Genomic DNA, 20585 nt, shown 5'->3' on the forward strand with positions numbered 1-20585 from the left:
GTTTAAAAATAAAATATCAAAACGAGATTGTTAAAAGTGCATGACAGAAAACGCGCAAATTGAGGTTAAACTAGAACACACAATGAAATCCTAAACTTTAGTAAATCTTTCGAACGATTTCCTATAAAATGTGATGAGGGCGTCAATATCACCCTTATCCATACAATTATCAGCCAAAGACATAACTTAGCATCTGGTTTGAAATGTTTGCGGCAGCTCATCGGAATACTTAGCACCAACAGCGAACAATGGTAATGCTAACGAGTCCAACAATAGGAAAAATTTCCTAAGTCTACTCCTGCTGCAACTATGCACAATGAATATCCCTTCTCAAGAAATAGCACATAGAACTGTTCCTGGACAAACGAAATTTTGTTCTCAGAAAACACAATCAAAATGTCAAACATTACATACACTACGCTTAATTTCACAATACTTACCTTCCTACACACCTCCTCGACTTAGGTCTTCGAAGAAGTTTGCAATGTATCTGAAAGAAAAAGGTAAAACATCAACAATGACCAAATATTTTTCCTTCTTGTTCTTTCACTTACAGTCAAAATTGATGTCAATGAAAATTTCAACAAAAGGTTATATTTCTTGCCATCAGCTAATAATTCTAGTACACTTAAAGAGCAAGGTCAAATACATCAATATGCAAACATTACTTTTATTAATTTTAAAAATACATGGATTACTTCTACGTAAAAACTTTTACCTTTTAGTTACATCATCCTTATTTTACTTTTGTATTATTATTATTATTATTATTATTATTATTATTATTATTATTATTATTATTATTATTATTATTATTATTATTATTATTTACTCAAGGAAAGCAGACACTAGTATGGCATACGGAAAATATGCCATTTACTCATAAAGGAAACATCTATAGACAATATCTGTAATTATACGACAAAAAATGAGAAAAAACGTTTATTTTGTACTGACAAGCAGCAATAAATTTAGTATAACCCTTGTATACAATTTACAAACCCCATACCATAGAACTTCAATTAACAATAAACGAAGATAATTCAAGTTTCAACGATATTTCATAGAGTAATGGGGGGTTTCAGCTGATATCGACGAATAATGCAAAAAATGACAGTCTTAAAAACACTTCTTTTGATATAAAATGCCGGACCGCCGTTCTACCTCATCAAGGATACATAAACAAAACTGTTCGTCAACTTCTGTCGGCTCGTATCTATTATGACGGGTGTCACTTTTAATTTTCAGTGCATCTCATTTTTTCCATTTTGAAAACACGGCTGGAAATTGATGGAATACATGTCCCAAACGAGGTAGATTGAGCACAATTGTTTTTTGTTTTCTTTTTTCGCCAACAAAAGTTTGGAAACAAAAATTTACAGGAACTATTGAAATCAAATGGTCCCTTTGATAAAATAAAACTGGTCATGATTAATTTCATCCACGAAGCTTTATACATTATTTTTTTACCTGTCACTTTGTCAAGTATCAACAATAACAAAAATAACTACATAAATAATAATAGTCACAGAAAAACTGAGAACAACACTGACAACAACAGAATGCCCATTTCAACGAAATCGTATTAAAGATTTGATACAAAACTTACGTAATTTTGAACGGTTATGTTTATCGTACCCTAAACCGTTTCACATTCTAAACCGTACTGCTTGCTTAACATAACGCACCCTAAACCGTTTCATATTTCCAGCGCAGTAAAATAATGAACAATTATAAAGAACAACGGTCAACCAAACCTTATAAAACTGTCACTACCTCTGAATGCTCAGAAGTTCAAGTGGCTGATTAAGAGTTTTCCTTAATAACTTGGTCTTCAGTTCCATAACTGTCGCTGAATAGATTTGTCTTTAATTATTTCTTGAATGTATCGAGGGTATTCCCACTGACGGCAGTAAGTATTAGTTTCTTAAGACAAGTTGAGTTATCTTCCACCAGACATATCGTAACACAAAACTTAGGAAGCATTACCTGGATTAGGTATGGTAGAAACACTTCCTGCTGGAACAGATGCTATGCTTACAAAATTTATGGTAATGCTGTCCTCAAGAGACATTCGCCATTGGTTCGTCTCTATCGGTCGGTCAGATTTAAAGGGTTAGTACCAGGCCCCTTACTCAATTGCATGCCTTATGGTGCATCCACACTTCAGTAAAACTTATCATAAACACAAGCACACGTCGAAAACATATCTCAAACAGGTCGAAAAAGAAGTCATCGAGCGTAAGTGGAGAACAAATCATTGGTAAATGTTGGATAAACATATGAGCACTGGTCGAGATCCAGTAAGTCGCTGACCACTAAGTCGCTGACTTGTATTTAACCTGTATGTGATGTGTGTGCGATAAGTTACCGACATGCGTTTATGACATTTTACTGCTCTGTGGATTTACCCTTACCTCCCTTGAAAGTCGATTTCAAGAAGGGCCCGTGCTGACATAAAACCAGCTTAATTAATTAACCTCACCCAAGCATTTCACAACTGCCTCAATTGCTAGAATTTATTTCTCAAATGGTGCAAACGTTCAAGCAAAAGGCAAATTTTCAGTACCTTTACTTCTAAAGATATTAGATGGCAATTCAAGGAACTGAATGTTTTTCATCTTTCGCTATACAAAACGTAAAAGTTTGGTATAAGGCAGAAATACACATTTAGCCAGCCAAATGGTCAAAATCAACTGGCTATCACTGTGTCCAAGTCAAAGGCCCTGGTTCGAATCCTGGCCGGGCATATGTACTTATCGATAACAGATCTCCTTTGGTGTAAGTTATTATGGTGGAGATGGGCTGATATCGATTCTGAGTACAGAAATTGAATTCGACAGTAATATACACAGCAGAAGTCATTTCGACTTGTATGTCTCTTAATAGCCGACCGGTCAAAGTCGACCCTCTATCAATGTATGAAAACCAAACGCTCAGGTTCGAATCCTGGTCGAAGTTGATGTACTTATCAATTATAATTCACGTAAGGTGCAAACTTTTCCCAAGGTATAGTGAATTCCATACTGAATGACCTCAGTGGCTTAATATTTGTGAGTATAAAGTCACGTGTGTATAAGTAACATTGCCATCCCTTCTACTTGCCTAAAAAAAACCTTCCTTAAAAATGAATGCTGTGTCCCGCACAGCAAGGTCTAGCAACTGGTTAAAAAGGGGTCTGCTAAAATTGTTAAAAACAGAATCATCAATGGGAAAGTGTTTGTTTAAAATAATGTTAATAGTCTCCTCCACAAGTATATTAGTGAACAAATACTCGACATCAAAACTGGTCATGTACAGGTCCGACTCCTGTCTTAAAATTTCGTTTTTGAACTCATAAAAGTTCTTTATAGTAAATTCGTTCTTGGTAAGGGGGTTCAAGTAAAGGTACTAAGAATTTGGCCAACTTATAAGCAGGAGTGTTACTGGTGGAAAGGATGGGTCTAAGTGGAACACCTTCTTTGTGGATTTTCGGAAGCCCATACATGATTCCATACGAGGAACCTGTGACAAATAGATTTGGAAATGTGGTATCATCAATAATACCCTTCTGTTTAAGTTGTCTCAAAAATCTATCTATATTACCTTCAGTCTTAATAATTTCTTGTAAATTAGGAAATTAGGAGTGCCATCCTTCTGAAATTTGGTCATCTAAAATAGCATTCATCTTATGAACATACTCTTGTCTATCTAAAATAACGGTACCCTTACCATGATCAGGAGGAGTGATGATTACAGTATACAGTATACTTTCGTCTTTCGCTAATTGTCTGAGTATCTGCAAGTCTTCCTTTCTGAAGAACGGGGTCCACTTTGTTCTGAGATGATTAAACGTTTGGTGTTCTAGAGCTGAAATTTGGGACCTCAAGTATTCTATGTTAGTGTTGAGAGGGAGTTTTTTAATTCTCTGAAAAAACATTTCAAGTGGAAGAAAAAATTTTGGGTAACTAGGTAAATAACATGGCAAGCAGAAGTCCAGAGCCGAAGATGAAAGGAACTCTTCTTTCTTTGACAACACACGATTGGAGAAGTTAAAAACAGATTTGGTCTTGTTATTAAAAGAAGGTATCAAAACACCCAGACGAAGTGACTTCCTATTGTGTCTGCACTCAATGTTCTATACAAAAGAAATTAAGGATTTACTAAAATGATGAATAAAAATAATCTGATCACTAAATGATAGAGCATTCTATATGGCAGATTTATAGGTAGCAACTAATAGATTGAGTTTGTTAATTTGTTATTATATTTAAAATTAATCTCCATTTCAAGTAATCTATTAGTTGCCTCATAGTAAAATTTTAAACTATACAAGGAAGATTTATATAATTTAGAGCGTATGAATTTGGTAGTAATTCTATTAAGTTGACAATACTGAAGAACTCGAAGATCCAATTTAGCTTTCTCAAGTTTTACATATATGTATATATATATATATATATATATATATATATATATATATATATATATATATAATATATACAAAATATATTTATATATATATATACTTATATTTTTGTTAGATTTTATATATATTATTATATATGTCAACTCTTGATTTATGATATAATATATATATATATTTTCCCATCTAAAAATTATATATAATATTAGTAATAAAAACTTTTTAAGCTCTGCCTCCTTCCAGTTTTTGTTAGATTTTAAATAGATTATTCTACTGTGTCAACTCTTGATTTGTGATATAACAGCCGTATTCTTTTTCCCATCTAAAAATTATAATAATATTAGTAATAACAACTGACAGTAAAATGAATCGCAATTATCATTACTTAAGCTCTAAAACAATCAAAGTAATTCGCATCCTTATATTAACTATACTTATTACCGAATCAAAATTTTTTGGCAAGATCAAAACACAGGCGATTAAAATATAATAAAAAATTTTAACCATATATTTTTCAATACAAACGATTTTAAAAATAAAAATTTATGCCAGTATTTATATATATATATATATAAATATACATATATATATGTATATACATTTAGCTATATATAAATATTATATATATTTATATACATTTATATATATTATATATATATATGTATAATTAATTTATTTCCAGATACCAGGAGGCTCAAAGTCTCTATTGCCGAAACTCAGCAATTTAACGTTATTCTTTTTAATAATTTTTTTATCAAAAAAACACAACAGCTTCACAAAACGGATTATCATCATACCAACACAGCAACTTGATATGCATGCATAAGTCAACAACACTAAATAACAACATCAATTAATTATTTTGGTTATTTGTCAGCTGATTTTACAAATGCTGATGGCAAAATCTGGAAACGAATGAATTTCAGTTTATTACAAACCTATGGGCACGTAACAACGGCAGCCAAAAAAAAAAATTCTGATAAAAAGAATTCAAGAGCTTCTATTCTGGTAATTGAAACAGGTCGCTCTGTGATAAAATTCCCACAGTTTGACAGCCAATTAATCTCAGAAACAGTTCAATGTTTTCGCCGACACCCTCCATAGCTTCATCAAAATGTCAATGCAATCATCTCTGGTACGAATTATATCTATCGATTCAAGTCATTATTTCTGCCCATTTTGTAATTCATCTCTCTCATTGCGCGCTGCCATTTCTGCCATCTTTGAAAAGTCTCTATGTCAGTGCATGCAGTCATCTCTAACAATCTATGATATTATCTACCACTCCATGACATTCCTCTAACACTCTTACATTATCTCCATCATTCTAAGACAGTCCCTACCAACCAATACAATTTTCTCTAACTTTCTATTAAACTTTAATTTGTCTCTCCTAATATGGATAATACATATTACCGTTGCCACACCTCTTTAGAAAAAAAATAATCTACTATACTTCATTAGCCCATGTCTTATGGAACTGAAATTATCACAAGACTATCATTTCTTCCTAAAGTAAAGTGGTACTTTTCGAGTTAAACGAACCTTTAGAATTTTCTTTGCATAAAAACCACATAAAGTAATGGGTTCCCAAAGTATGAAAATTGGTCACAAAATTCGCTGCATAACAAAATGTATGAATCTATACCTTACTCTAGACCAATCTGGCTAAGCACGGCAAACCAATGAATACCTAAAAAGGTGACTGCCTTAATACGAACTAGTTTTGTTTTTGTTTAGTTTTTATCATTTTCGATAATTATCTTTCAATGCTATTAATTGTATTTCAAAAGAAAAATCTAGTAGGGAATGTTGCAGACTTGGACCTCTACAGAAAGTGTTATACACTGAATAACCTGAGAAAAACACAAGTACGCTACAATCAGAAAACTTTAAAAATTAAGTCTTAAACTGGAACCTTAAAAGACATATGACTGAAACCGAAGACTACCACGAGTCGAAGATCGCAAGGCCAACCCCCCTTCCCGAAAATGCAGACAGAAAACCTAAAAAACTGACTTCAACTCCTAAAAAGTATATTACTGACTAACATGTTTTTGACCATTAGACCTAAGAGAGCAAGTCATTAATCAAAGATCTACCGAACGCATAAAAAAGATGACACATATCACACATACACATAAAAGAAAGTATGTTACTGACCAAGTACCTTGAAAGAATATGTTGTACACCGAGCGCTGTTAAAACTGTACTTTAAAACCACAACCCTAAAAAACTATGTTACAGACTGGAGCGCTAAATATAACAGCAAGTGCAGATTTACGTAATAAGTAAGACAAATACAAAGAATTCTCTGACAGACAGCTTGCAAATGCCCTCAAGTTTGCCATTATATATACTCAACATATCCTAATAACAGCAAATCGGGATGCCTGTGTGTGTACTATGGAAAAATATCCAGGAGAACTAAGCAAAGTGTGGGAAAATAATGGATAGATATGACCAAATAACAAAGTTTAGAAAAATTAAAACAGAATATGATTTCAAAGTCTTTTAGACCTATAATTTATCAGCATAAGTAACTACAACGGAAGAGTATTTGAGAGAGAGAGAGAGAGAGAGAGAGAGAGAGAGAGAGAGAGAGAGAGAGAGAGAGAGAGAGAGCGCGCACGTCACTGAGGAGTATCAAACGCATTCCACAGCTGGGGTGTTGTGCTAAATATAAATGACCTTTCATAGGAGTTAACGCGAGAGCGATAACACGAAAGAATAGCTCCATCACTCGTGCGTTTTCAAATGAGAAAATATTGCCTCCGACAAACAATACAGGAAGGGGGAGGGGGAAAGGGGGTAGGCGGGGAGAATTGTTATACAACAATGTCACATTCCTTTACACATGAAAACAACAGCCAACAGCCAAGTAATGCCCTGTCAAGCTTCTGGTTTGCTTGTCAAGTCTTGCTATTTAAGAAAGAGATTTACTCAAACACAAGTGATTGATTACATGTCACTGTCATCTGCGTCCACCCGCTGGGTTGAATGCGGCAGGGACTACCTCATTTTTTTTTCCAATTCTGTCCCTTCTCAAGAAAAAACGTTTATCTGAAAAAATGTACGTATGCATGCATGTGTGTATCACAAACGATGACATAGTCCGCAGGACAGGGCACCTAAATGATTTCCTGTTCGTGGGCAAAATGCACAGACTCATCTTCCAGCACATCTAAGCAGAAATGTTTGAGTGACGTTTTTCTACAAAGGTCATAAAGATTTACAATAATGTCTGAAGATACAGAGTTTGCTACTCATTCTTTTTACGTTACACAATATAACATCAATAGAGTAGAACAGAATACAGAATTTAGGCCAAAGGCCAAGAACAGGGACCCATGAGTTCATTAAGCACTGGAAGCGTAATCAAGAATAGAAAGGTTTGAAGGGTGTAACAAGGAGTAAAACATCGATGTTGCAATATAAAGTATTTGTTAGGAGAGGGTGAACAGAAAGATGAAAGAAAGAATATGAATGGAGGTACAGTAAAAGGAATGAAAGGGGTTGCAACTACGGGCCGAAGGGACGCTGCAAATAACCTTAGGTGATGCCTACAGTGCACCGCGTAAGGTGCACCGACAGCACTAGCCCCCTACAAGGACCCAATATAACAGGCATGTATCATAAAAATGTTATAATTTCTACTGCACAACCATGAAAATGTGCCTTAATTTTTCTGATTTATTTCTTAACTGTTCGTTAGTTTTTTATCATAATTTACCAGTGACCTAAGTTTTGCGTTAGTTTTACTTTTCTTCAGTTGAAACTGTCTTTCACTTTTTTTTTCTACATATGAGCCACCTATTCTCTTGAAAGTAGCACAGCAAGATAAGGTCCTATTAAGCCAGCAAAGTTGAGCAACAAAGTATGATGGCAAAAATATAAATAGGAGACAGGAATGAATGAATTACAAAATTTAGGCAGCAAAGCCAAACAGTCATTCAGTCATTCAGCTCAAAAGTCAGTAAAAAGAGGGAGTCGGATTAGTTGGACAGTGAGATAAAAAGTACAAGGATCTAAAGGTGACACTAGCAGAAAATCCCACAATTCCACTAATGATAACTGTTAGACAGGTTGGACAGCAAGAAAATCCCACAATTCCACTAATGATAACTGTTAGACAGGTTGGACAGCAAACTGGAAGAAAGGAAACGGGAGCGGATGTGAAAGACCAAGAAACGTGCACCTAGGGACCGTAGCGACGCAGTAAAGCCCTTTAATAATGCCTGCAGTACACCATGTGAGATGCACTGACAGCACGGATAAGAAACAGAAATAAAAATTTAAGCAACACATCGCAAACCAATATCTCCACCTTTTCCAACACATGAAGATGCAGAACAAAACCTACGCCGGATATCATTCTTAATCAACGCCTCAACCTGACAGCAAACAAAAGATGCCAATGAGACAAGTCACACTTAGGCTACCAACCCAAGCGGTGACGCCTCGATTGTAACTCACGCCCGCAGGAAAGTACCAGTTGCCTTGTGGCTACAGAGTCAACACAATTCTCTCTTTCACTCTCTCCAGCTCTAAAAAGAGGTGCCTAACCCTTCGGTAAGTTACAAATATTTGGAGATTTTAAGGCGATTGGCCTACGTCAACAACGATCACTGTCAGGTCAAATGTGGCCCTGATTCACCTTACAGTCACCCAGGGAGGCAGAAGCCTCTTCCTCAAACACCTTTGTTTGTTCTCTCGGTTTATTTCCAGTCATCTGAAGTACCTCCTGCCTTTTACTCCCATTTTCCTTGGATTTTACATGGAGCTGCTACGCATAAAGGAGGATAAAAAAAAAAAAAAAAAAAAAAAAAAAAAAAAAAAAACGAAGCCAGACGAGGTTTACTTTTACACCTCAAAAGAGGACTTACTTCTTGCATATTATGCCTTCTACGGTGGCAAAAAAATAAATAAATATATATATATATATATATATATATATATATATATATATATATATATATATATATATATATATATATATATATATATATATATATATATATATATATATATATATATATATATATATATATATATATATGGAAAAGATATGGGAATGAAATACATGCTGTACAGAGAAACTCCATACTTACTAGCGATCAAGAAATTATAACTGAAAAATGTAGGATTATCCCTCTCTCTCTCAAGCACCTCCCGTACGAAAGTTCAGGTAATCACATTTAAAAAATATGTTGAAACCTTTTCTTTAGAGTGGATAGTTCTAGTTTCTGCAAAAATTTGCTTAACCGGTTTCCTTCGAGAAAATTAAAAAGTAGAAATAAAATTAAAAATATATAAACCCGTGCATTCAAAAGCTCCCATATAAAAGCAAGCACAACCTTTACCTTTCTATCTAAATACTAAATTTAAAGTATATACACATTCGCAAATAACTATTCTGCACGCAGTACAGAAAAGTTATATTCTGCACTTCTGCAAAACGTAAACCAATACTATTACTAAAGAAGCAACTTTTCGTCGCCACTAAAATTATTTAACCATTCAAACAAGGCAAATATTTATTTCTAAAACTGAACTTTACACAATACAAAAAAAATAGTATAAGCACACAAATAAAAACTATACAGCTATCAAAACTTCAAAAAAGTTATCTCTTTTTTTCCTATTATGCAAATATACAATCAACATTCATAAAGTCCAGGCTTTATAGATCATTAACTAGCCAAGGAGGCTTACCCAGAATACAACTGCAAAATGTCAGAAAAAAGTAAAGATCAGAACGCGTATAATGAAATACTTCAATTAATACAAAAAGCAGAATTAACAAAGGCAAATCTACATAACATTTTTTGAGCGTCATTATAGTTTTTTTTTTAATTACTGTCAGGAATACTGTTTCAGATTCACACAGTAAGTGATGAAAGGCCTGTTCGAACTATCCAAAGCGAGACATCGCGGCAACTCAAGGGAAGAGAATGTTAACTTCTGATAAAAAAATTAAACCACCACTTACAGAGGCACAAGTATTGGTGGAGTTAGCGTGGTAGTCTTTGCTAGCTTATCAGACTCAAAGATCTCACACTCTACTACACTTACAGGACGCTTTGAGGCAAAGGGCCGTGCCGACAAAAGCCAACTTAATCTAGAGCAGCCCTCAGAAAACGTCGAGTTCTTGGATTAGATGGCAACATGGGATATCATACGTCGATGGTCTAAATCATAATTACCTGTGCTGGGAAAAATGAAACCATCCCTTCGAACAATTCCGTTTCAACGATATATAGACAGGGAATGAGAATGATATGCACTAACAATGACCTATCAAAAGAGCTGAGGCGCGTGGCATTGATATTATCATCACCGTAAGACATACGCTTGAACCTGACAGTTAACAGTATATAAAAAACACCGACAATTTCATACCAGCCTAGGATAACACACGATTAATTCATTACCAATATTCCCAGCGGATATTCAAACGCTCTCTATAATCAAAAATCTGTCTCTCCCTCCATAACCCACATTTGGTCTCTATCTCTCCACCTCCTTTACCTAAGTTAAGTATATCTTAGTTTAACCAGACCACTGATGATTAATATCGTAGGGGCTGGCCTGAAGGATTAGATTTATTTTGTAAGAACCAGTTGGTTACCCTATTTGGAATCGAACACATTATCGAGAAATGAATTTCTATTTGAAACTTCCTCTTGTTCTTCACTGGCCGGTCTCAAAACGACCAACAGAGTGGTAGCTGAGAACGGTTCACCCAGAGGGGAACACCTCCTTTATTTATATATATAGTCTTGCATTAATTTTGTTCTCACCCTTTTCACGCTCAATTTGGAACTATTCTTTCTCCTTTCTCTCAAAACTTGCCTTAGTTCACAAATATATTTATATATATAGATATACTGTATATGTATATATATATATATATATATATATATATAATTGTCAAGATTATCCTCTCATAGGGCATCTTCCAGTTAATAAGTCAAATGAAATAAGGACTAAGCAACCAATTCATTTAATTTAGTGTGATTCACTGTAGGCAAATTCACTTCCATAAAACCTCTCTCTCACCACTGCCTTTGGGGGAAAACCAATTTAATCTCTTTCTTGTCCAAGAGCTGCCGAAAATCCTTAAATTCCAGGTGCGGACCCGATCTGAGCTAACCGTTGCCCGAGGCAGGTCAGCTGGCGAATTGAATGTGTGCTCCGCCATCTTGGAACTTCCCCATGCGGACCAGCACTGCCATGTGGGCAGGATGATCCCAACGACACCTAGGAGAAAAAACGTAATTCCCTAAAGTTATGAGGGTCTTGAGAGAGACGCTCTGTCTTAGCCACCCATAGGACAGAAAAACTGCCTATTTCTAACAGCTTAGCCAAAGTAACCTTTAATGTGAAATTATTCACTTGCCCTCCCTCTCACTGGCCCCCATAAGAAGAGAACTTCAGCTCCTAAATAAGGTAAAGTACCAGGATTTGAGGGTTTTTCGTCAGTCACGTTCCCTATTCATCTTTAACTATTTTCTGCTTCTCTTTTCATAGTGCGATATACCTACAGTGAGACTTGTATTGCTTTTTGGTATTTTTTGTGCTGTTTAATTTGCAAAGCAGTGACGAGAAGTGTAGCGTAATCGTATGATATTCGAGTCATTGGAATCGAGTTCAGTCTAGGCATTTACAATGCAATTCTTCGATTCCTTTATTACAGTGCTAGTTTCGGTTGAGTAACCATAAGTGTTTCGATTACAGATTAGGAGTTAGTCAGCTGTGGGTCTGAGTATCATCTTGTGTGTGTGGTGGTCCCCTTTACCTCGTTTTCAACGCCCTTTGCATCGGGCATCCCATCGTGTTTCCTCCAGCATATTCCCAGTCATTTGTTCTTCATCTTATTACATCAGAATTACGTTACCATTCCTCTGATGTGTTTTCTTTTATAAATATAACTTATTAAGCTAAACCCCAGAGTTTACGTAATCACTTCCCTCTTGAAGTAGGCCTTCAGCCGTATTTGGTTGTTTATCATTTTAGCTGACCTCAAGGCCAGAGTCCAGATTTTTGTGGTAATTAAGGTAAGTTGTGTATCATCATAGTATACCCCACTAATCTAGCAAGACCCCAGCTTTAAAATTATATATATATATATATATATATATATATATATATATATATATATATATATATATATATATATATATATATTGTTCATAAGTTTTACGATCTCTTTACAACCACGACAGTTCTTTCTTTCCTCCTCCTCACATCCGTTCTCCAGCCTCCCCCAACCCCCTCCCCTCTCTCTCTCTCTCTCTCTCTCTCTCTCTCTCTCTCTCTCTCTCTCTCTCTCTCTCTCTCTCTCCTTCCTACATTTGTTCTCCTCTGTTCCCCAACCTTTTTCAATTATTATATGTTATTCTCGTCCTTCTCTTATTTCTCTCGATCTCTCCAACCTGCATTTTGTTCTCACCTTCTCTCTCCGTCCCACCTCCAACTCTCTCTCCCCTGCGTTCTGAATCTAGAGGACAAAAGCCCAACCGAGAGGGAACGGAGAACTAATGGAAGCGAACTCGAGGGGCTCAGAAACTCCGATGATTAAAAAAAATCAGACAGCCATTAAGCCTATTAATTAATCTATTACTTTCACCAGAGCCGATCTCCCAACTCAGGATTCCTACAAGATCAAATATGCACATTGAGAATCTCATTGGGGGTCTTAGCATAAGAAAGAACTTTATCTTTGTTATTTTCCGTTTCTACGTTTTTACTTCCTATTAAGGTCTGATGTGTTTTGGTTCTTTTTGGAGTCTTTCATGTGATTTCCTGCAAAGTATGTTTTTTTTTATACATATTTTCACATTCACTTCGACATAATTTTATTCCTGTATCACATAACTTGAAGGGAAACTTTATTATCTAAGTGTTCCAACGTGTCCTAGTGCAATATATTCAAACTGCTGTTAATACACACACACACACTCTCTCTCTCTCTCTCTCTCTCTCTCTCTCTCTCTCTCTCTCAAACAATGAATTATAAAACGGTAATGTACGTTCATAATACATGAAAAAGAATCTCTACTGAAAGACAACATTTTACCCCATACCCCCTTTAAGGCTTTATGAATTTTAGTGGTGTTCCTCTAAGAATACCAAAGAGGATTGGTCTTCTATGAATCAATTTAATAATTTTCTCTCCCTTGAATATAAGAGACAGATAGTGTTTCTTTTTAATAATCACTATAAGTTTTGATTCTATTAGCCTCTGCAAAATATAACATACATTAACCTAGACACATAAAACCAAATATAGTACATACATCTCTTTACACAATGATCATAAATATATTTCTAATTTCCCTCAAAAGCTCTAACTTCCTTCAAAAGCAAGACATTGTTTATAGCAATTCTTTAAGCTGACGTTAACAACAATCGCCAATTCTGGAGGATTATTACTTTCGGTGGCACAAGCACTAGAACTACTACTGGAGAGGCGGCGTAAAGTAAGATCTAACGTGGCGCTCAAATAAAAGGCAAAACAGACAGAAAATAAACTACAGAGAAGCTGGAGGATTAAATTAAGTCAGGTTCCTAAGGTGATGGTAGGAATCTGGTTTCATCATGCTCTTGAAACCAGAATAGAACTGTCCGTTAAGAAGGGGGGAGAGAGAGAGAGAGTTTATTGGTTGTCATTCAGAGTTATATCAGGCAGCGCCGGGTTGGTCAGCTAGTTTTAAATATAGACCACACACACACACACACGCATATATATGTATGTATATATATATATATATATATATATATATATATATATATATATATATATATATATATATATATATATATATATATATATATATATATTACAATGAAGGAAACTTCTTTTCAAGCAACCTCACCCGTTTTGCCACAATAATGTAACCGACAGAGAATACAATTCATTTTAATTATTTCTTAAAAATAGAGAGAACTGTGGGTTTCATTCGTCCCTTCATCAATTCTCTCCTCCATCTCCCAGATGGTTAAGCCTAATCCTCTCTCTCTCTTCTAAATGACTGCCTGAGGGCCTTAATTTTAGGTGTGGCCTTCAAGGATGCCTCCCTCACCGGCGCCAGACAACAGGCAAGAGAGTAGCCAGAAAAGAGGAAGTTGGCGCCATGCTGCTCGGGAATGGTGACCTCTCCTAGAGGCCTGGCTGAAGCTGAATGCCCACGTATTTGCTATAGAAAACGAGGTGGCGACTGACCTTTGCGCCACCTACCTGGATGCCAAGGCATAATTCACGAGGTTATAAATAGACAATGCAACAGTTGTCACAGAAAGAAGCGCTCAGAACTCCACCAAGGACAGATGTCCTTACCTTTGCCTGTCCCTTGTACCCTCCACGTGTTCGACCCCAAGGTTCGAACCAGTATACTTTGTCATGGCATCCTTAATTCCCTCCTCCAGCATCGGCGCCCTATTGAACGAGGATATCATCATCTTGACGAAGGTAATGTACTGGAAATAAGGTTTCTTAGTCAGTCATGGTCTTGTTATTTCTTTCTCTGATTTATTTTCTATTTACATTGTGCAATCACTTTCAGTAATTTGTGTTGGGGCATCAAGTGTTAATGTAATTATGCTTTTAGTGTTGAACTGAGTTATTTGGCACCACGTGTGCATTCCCTCAGTTCCCTTTGAACGTCTTATTATTCTTGCAAGTAATTATCTTGCATATCTTGCAGATCGGCCCTTGCTGTGGAACCACTCTCGGCTCTATCCCATGTGCAGTGGCCTTATGCCACCCCTTAATCTACCCCTCTGCGATGTTCCTGGTCTGAAGACATTTCTCCTGTATAGGATTCATTCATTTAGCAGGCCCTTATTATTACCTGTCCTGTAATCCGTCATTCTTCTGATCTGTGTTTATTATGTAAATATAATTAATTAAGAGCACCCTTGAGTTTTACATAATCTTCCCTCACATGAAGAAGGCCTGAGCCACAGATTTTCCCTTGATTTATTCATCTACGGAGTTGCCTTAATCGGTCTATTTAGTCAGATGTTTTAATAAAATACAGTAGATTTCTTGATAATGTAAAGAACTCCCTGTGTTCATCTGTTACCGCCCACCAGAATCGAGTAAGTATCTAACGCAAATACGTAGCAATATATATATATATATATATATATATATATATATATATATATATATATATATATATATAATATTATATAAAAATACATACATATGGCTATACATACATTTCGGTATACATGATTATGTAACGATCATAAGAAAATCCACTGATACTCATACAGCAATATGCTAGAACTTTATCAATAGGTACTGGCAGCTTAGTATACACACGCGAGCATATCTTCACTATCACTTAACTTTGGAATGTATCTTCAAGATCTACTTTAACGAAAAAATAATAAATCACGAAAACACAAAACTTCTTTAATGGCTTTTCAAAGTAATGTCATGAGATTTGTTTTTCATATTGAAAATGCTTACATGTTTGCGTATTTTGAGAGAGAGAGAGAGAGAGAGAGAGAGAGAGAGAGAGAGAGAAACCTGCTTAAGTTTGCATACGTTTGGACAGAGGGAGGGGGCTTGAGAGGGGGTAGGGGGATGTAAAGCCTTTATGAGTACTTGGACGGATTCTGAAGACCCTATCCCATTAAATATAGATTCCAAGTGCCATTCAGCCACGCCCTTAATAGATCACTTTCACAGCGGCAACATTTGGAGGAGCTGCTGATGGCAAGTTGCTTCGACATTTCCCCGTTCAATACCTGTTGATGTTTCTCGTTCTATTCATCTTGTTCCAGACGATGAATCGATTCTTACTTACTCTGAAGGGTTTCGGAGTTCATTATGACCCATTTGTCGCTTGTTGCCAGTTTCATTATGGTGGCTATAGCGTTAGCCCTAATCCCAACTTCCTCTTTTATCCGAGCTATGGATTGGCAATCACCGTACACTCGTCTGACATAAAATAAACGTCCATAAATTAAAGACTGTTCCTGACACTGTGATTAAGTGAGGGAATAATTATATACAATAGAGGAAGATATAATGACAATTTGCTCCATAGCACGGTGGAGCGTTGGTGTCTGCCGATGATAGTTTACAAAAGGATCTAAAATAAAATATTAAATTCACTAAAAGAACGATATTTAAAAAAAAATCATACCAGACATCTTTAACCCCAGCTTACGAACATCTGTAAGTCAACTGGTTTCTTAAAAGTCATGACAACTTAATTGTCATTCATTCATTCTAATGGTTTCTCCAGTCTGTGACCGACCGCCATCCACAGATGACTCTGAAGGCCTCCTAGAAGTTTCTGAACCTTGCATTTTGGGATGGCGTTCTTGATCCTTGCACATGCTCCAACAGATTATGACTAATGTCTCTGGCCTTAATCAGTGGTTATCCGTCCAACCATTGGCAACCAAAGCGTTGCTTAATGTCATCAATCAGGAGGCTAATGGTGTAGAAAATGTCTCATTTCGTGTTTACATCTAAAGCATAAAAAAAAAATTCGAGAGACACATATCGATTAATAACTATGGAATAAAATCTTAGAATAATCCTAATAATAAAAAAATAACGAAAAAAATCAAAATCAAAAAGACAAAAAACCAATATTAAGTTAATCCTTATAGAGAAAGAAAATGAAAATCAATAATATAAAAAATTCACGATAAAATTTAAGCAAAAAAGCCATAATCTTCCCCAGTTAGCATTTATATCAATCTGAATTACATGACTAGCAAAACTGTATACTGGGGCCAGTCAATGACCTCCGTGAAAATCTCTGCGGACATTATACTTTTTTGATAACTGGAACTAAATGATGATCAATGCTAGATGATTACTTTATGAAATTTACAATAGGAAAGCATGAAATTCTATATTGAACAAAACATGAACATTCGCCTAAAGTCGGCATTAAATTAAGATGCAATTTCTAATTAGGATAGTAATGTCCTTTGTTGAAGCGATGGATCAATGGAGAGAGAGAGAGAGAGAGAGAGAGAGAGAGAGAGAGAGAGAGAGAGAGAGAGAGAGGGGGGGTTCTCTTCTGTTGTAGCTGAGAGATAGAGAGAATGACTGTTCATACACTGTAGCCGATATCCAAAGGATACAGATAGACAGGGTGTGTTCTTATGTGGTGAAGAAACCAAGTCTACATAAACTAATGATCACAAGGAAAAGAGAGAGAGAGAGAGAAGGGGGTTACATGCAATGCAAACGAGAACCACCAACCTTCCAACCAACCAACCGGTCATCGTCGGTCAGAGAGAACCAATACCAGGTTTATCAATTATTCACGGACAACGATCCGGTGCAAACTTTACATGTTTGCTATCAATTATCAAGAAATGTTTTCATCGCTTATTCTCTTTCATGAAGTGATGAACTTCGATGTGCGCCCACCCGCACCCCGCCGAAAGGTTTCCGTGCTATGCACGTAATAATACCTGCTCCTGTATTATAGCACTGCTGCGGGTCGAACGGGAACGCCCTGCCACAGCTCTTTACTTACGTGCGTCTTTTGTGAAATAATCGAGACAGGAAGATGCTTGATTGAGCGATGGCTATCAGTCGGGTACAGGGGACTTTACGAACGAAGAGGGGTGATAGTGGAAGTGGTCAATAACTTGCAGGGTTTCTATACACTTTCATCTACGTCATAATGACTTCAAAATGAAAACAACAGAATATTGTAACACAAAAGCAGTAAAGCAAAACACGGGTTAATGGTTAATTTACCTTCATATGAGAACTTTCATCAGGCCCCAAGAGATGTGTGCGAGTGGCAGAGTCCAAGGAGCCAACGGGGCTAGCGAAGGAATGCTTATAGCTATATAATTTAAAGTTTTATTTCATTCAGTAATCATTCAGCTTTAAAATAATCAGCAAGCAATGAGGAAATGATAGGGTTAGGTAAAGATCTGCAAACTACATGTTTAATCTAGGTTATTATTTTGATAAACTTTACACATGGCCAATCGAAAGAACTTCAGCATCCATAATAGGCAAAAGTCACAAAATTATATGAAATAAAATTTGCTGCATCCATTTTCCCAAAACTGTTGACTCCAGAACAAGGTTTCAGTCAGATTAAGCACTTCTAACGTCCTTGAAAGTACTCCAACCACTGAATCGGAGGCCATCATGTTATCTCACCCTACGTACCTCGGAGAGACCGTTGCTCCGCCCCATTCTTCCATATACAAATGGTAACTATGCAATCCACAGAGGTTTCAAAGGCATGAGCTTTCTCTACTTCTATATGACTCAATACTTTCACACTTAAATTGGACGAAACGCCAACTGCTCACTGTAAGTCTAGACTGCGATAATATAAATGCGAGGTTACGTCTTCCTTTAACAGCTTTAATAACATTAATCTCAACGTGAATCAATTTCGGAGAGCCAGTCCGTCAAAAACATTGGTAAGAAATTCCCCTGATCTTCCGGAAAGCCTCTCTGTAACCTACCACCACTGTACCACCATTACAACCACTAAAACTAATCAAATGACGACAATCTGAACTGCTATAATTAAAGTAATAATAACAACCATATTAAAACAACACCCGACACCGATACGATCAATAATATGCAAATGAAACGCATCCAACACAGAAGCTCTGAGGCACAAGGCCTGGGGCAGCGGATGACCCCCTCTTTCGTGACGCACGGTTTATCAACGTATCAGTTGCTCGCGGCAACGTATTACAACTAATTTGTTCAACTGGGGACGACTCTAATGAAAATTCCTGATAGCATCAGCTGCAATAATGGGATGTACAAGACAAGGCTCCCGTAAATCCTACGGGCAAATGTGCAGCCTCTGCAAGTGCCTCTGCAAGTGATGGAAAATGACAGACAGTCAAGTAGTGGTAAATAGTCCAGTAATTGAACATAATGAAACAAAGTCTTTGAAAAATTAACTATATTTTCTTATCGTTACCAGAAACGATTCAATAGGTGATGCTATTCTAGGGCGTTGAACGGGGGGGAGAGGGCACATTTAGGTTGAGACAGTTTGTGGTAACAATAAATAAACAGTTTAACCTTCTAAGATGTGATTCATAATTAGGCTAAGTTACATTAATCGGGGTCCGAATTATATATACATACATACACATACACACACAAACATTATATATACATTATATATATACAGTATATATATATATATATATATATATATATATATATATAAAGTCCATGGAAAGGTTTTGTTTTCAGTTATGCATTACAAGTCTAAATGTATTGTAATTACCTGGGCAAGCCAAGGTTTTAACGAGTTTTCCCAAAAATATATAATAAAAAGAATTAATTTTTTTATTAATTTTTCAAATCATTTATTTATATATATATATATATATATATATATATATATATATATATATATATATATATAAATATATATATATATATATATATATATATATATATATATATAAATATATAAATATACATAGTTTTAACTTTAAAAATATATAATAAGAAGAATTATTTTTTATTAATTTTTCAAATCATTTATATATATATATATATTTATATTATATATAAATATATAATTTATATTATTATATATATATATATAAATATATACACATATTTATACACTATAAGTACGTATGTATGTACGTTTGCGTGTCGACGCTGGAATCACCACTTGGCTAAAAGGCTTGCAGTGATAAGCACATATAACCACCCCTTCTCACCCGCCATCGCACGAGATATTCCAGCGACGGCATTTAACGCACATACATACATAAACGTGTTTGTGTGTGTATGTATGTATGTATGTATATATATATATATATATATATATATATATATATATATATATATATATGTGTATATATATATGTGTGTGTGTGTATGTATATATATATATATATATATATATATATATATATATATATATATATATATATATATATATATATATATATATATATATATATATATATATATATATATGAAAAGACGTTGTACCAATCTGGAAAATTAAAAAAAATAATTCTTCTTATTACATAACCTGCTAATTACAATAAATTTACCTATAAATTCTGAAAACAAAATTACATGCAACAACTGAATTATTTCCCAATAAAAATAAATGTTACTTTCGAACAAACGGTCATGGAGATATGTTTTCCTTTTGTTATAAAAAAT

General features: G+C 35.3%; 1 long non-coding RNA gene across 1 annotated transcript in view; it reads right to left on the minus strand.

The window, feature by feature from the left end:
- LOC136847665 (uncharacterized) overlaps positions 1 to 20585 on the minus strand; it is a 411764-nt gene that overhangs the window by 340938 nt on the left and 50241 nt on the right. The window contains exon 2 of the long non-coding RNA XR_010855790.1: positions 441 to 490. This is a non-coding gene — a long non-coding RNA (uncharacterized lncRNA). The remainder of the gene's footprint in view (positions 1 to 440; positions 491 to 20585) is intronic.

The sequence above is a fragment of the Macrobrachium rosenbergii genome, chromosome 17, assembly GCF_040412425.1.
Source record: "Macrobrachium rosenbergii isolate ZJJX-2024 chromosome 17, ASM4041242v1, whole genome shotgun sequence".
In the NCBI taxonomy this organism is placed as follows: domain Eukaryota; kingdom Metazoa; phylum Arthropoda; class Malacostraca; order Decapoda; family Palaemonidae; genus Macrobrachium; species Macrobrachium rosenbergii.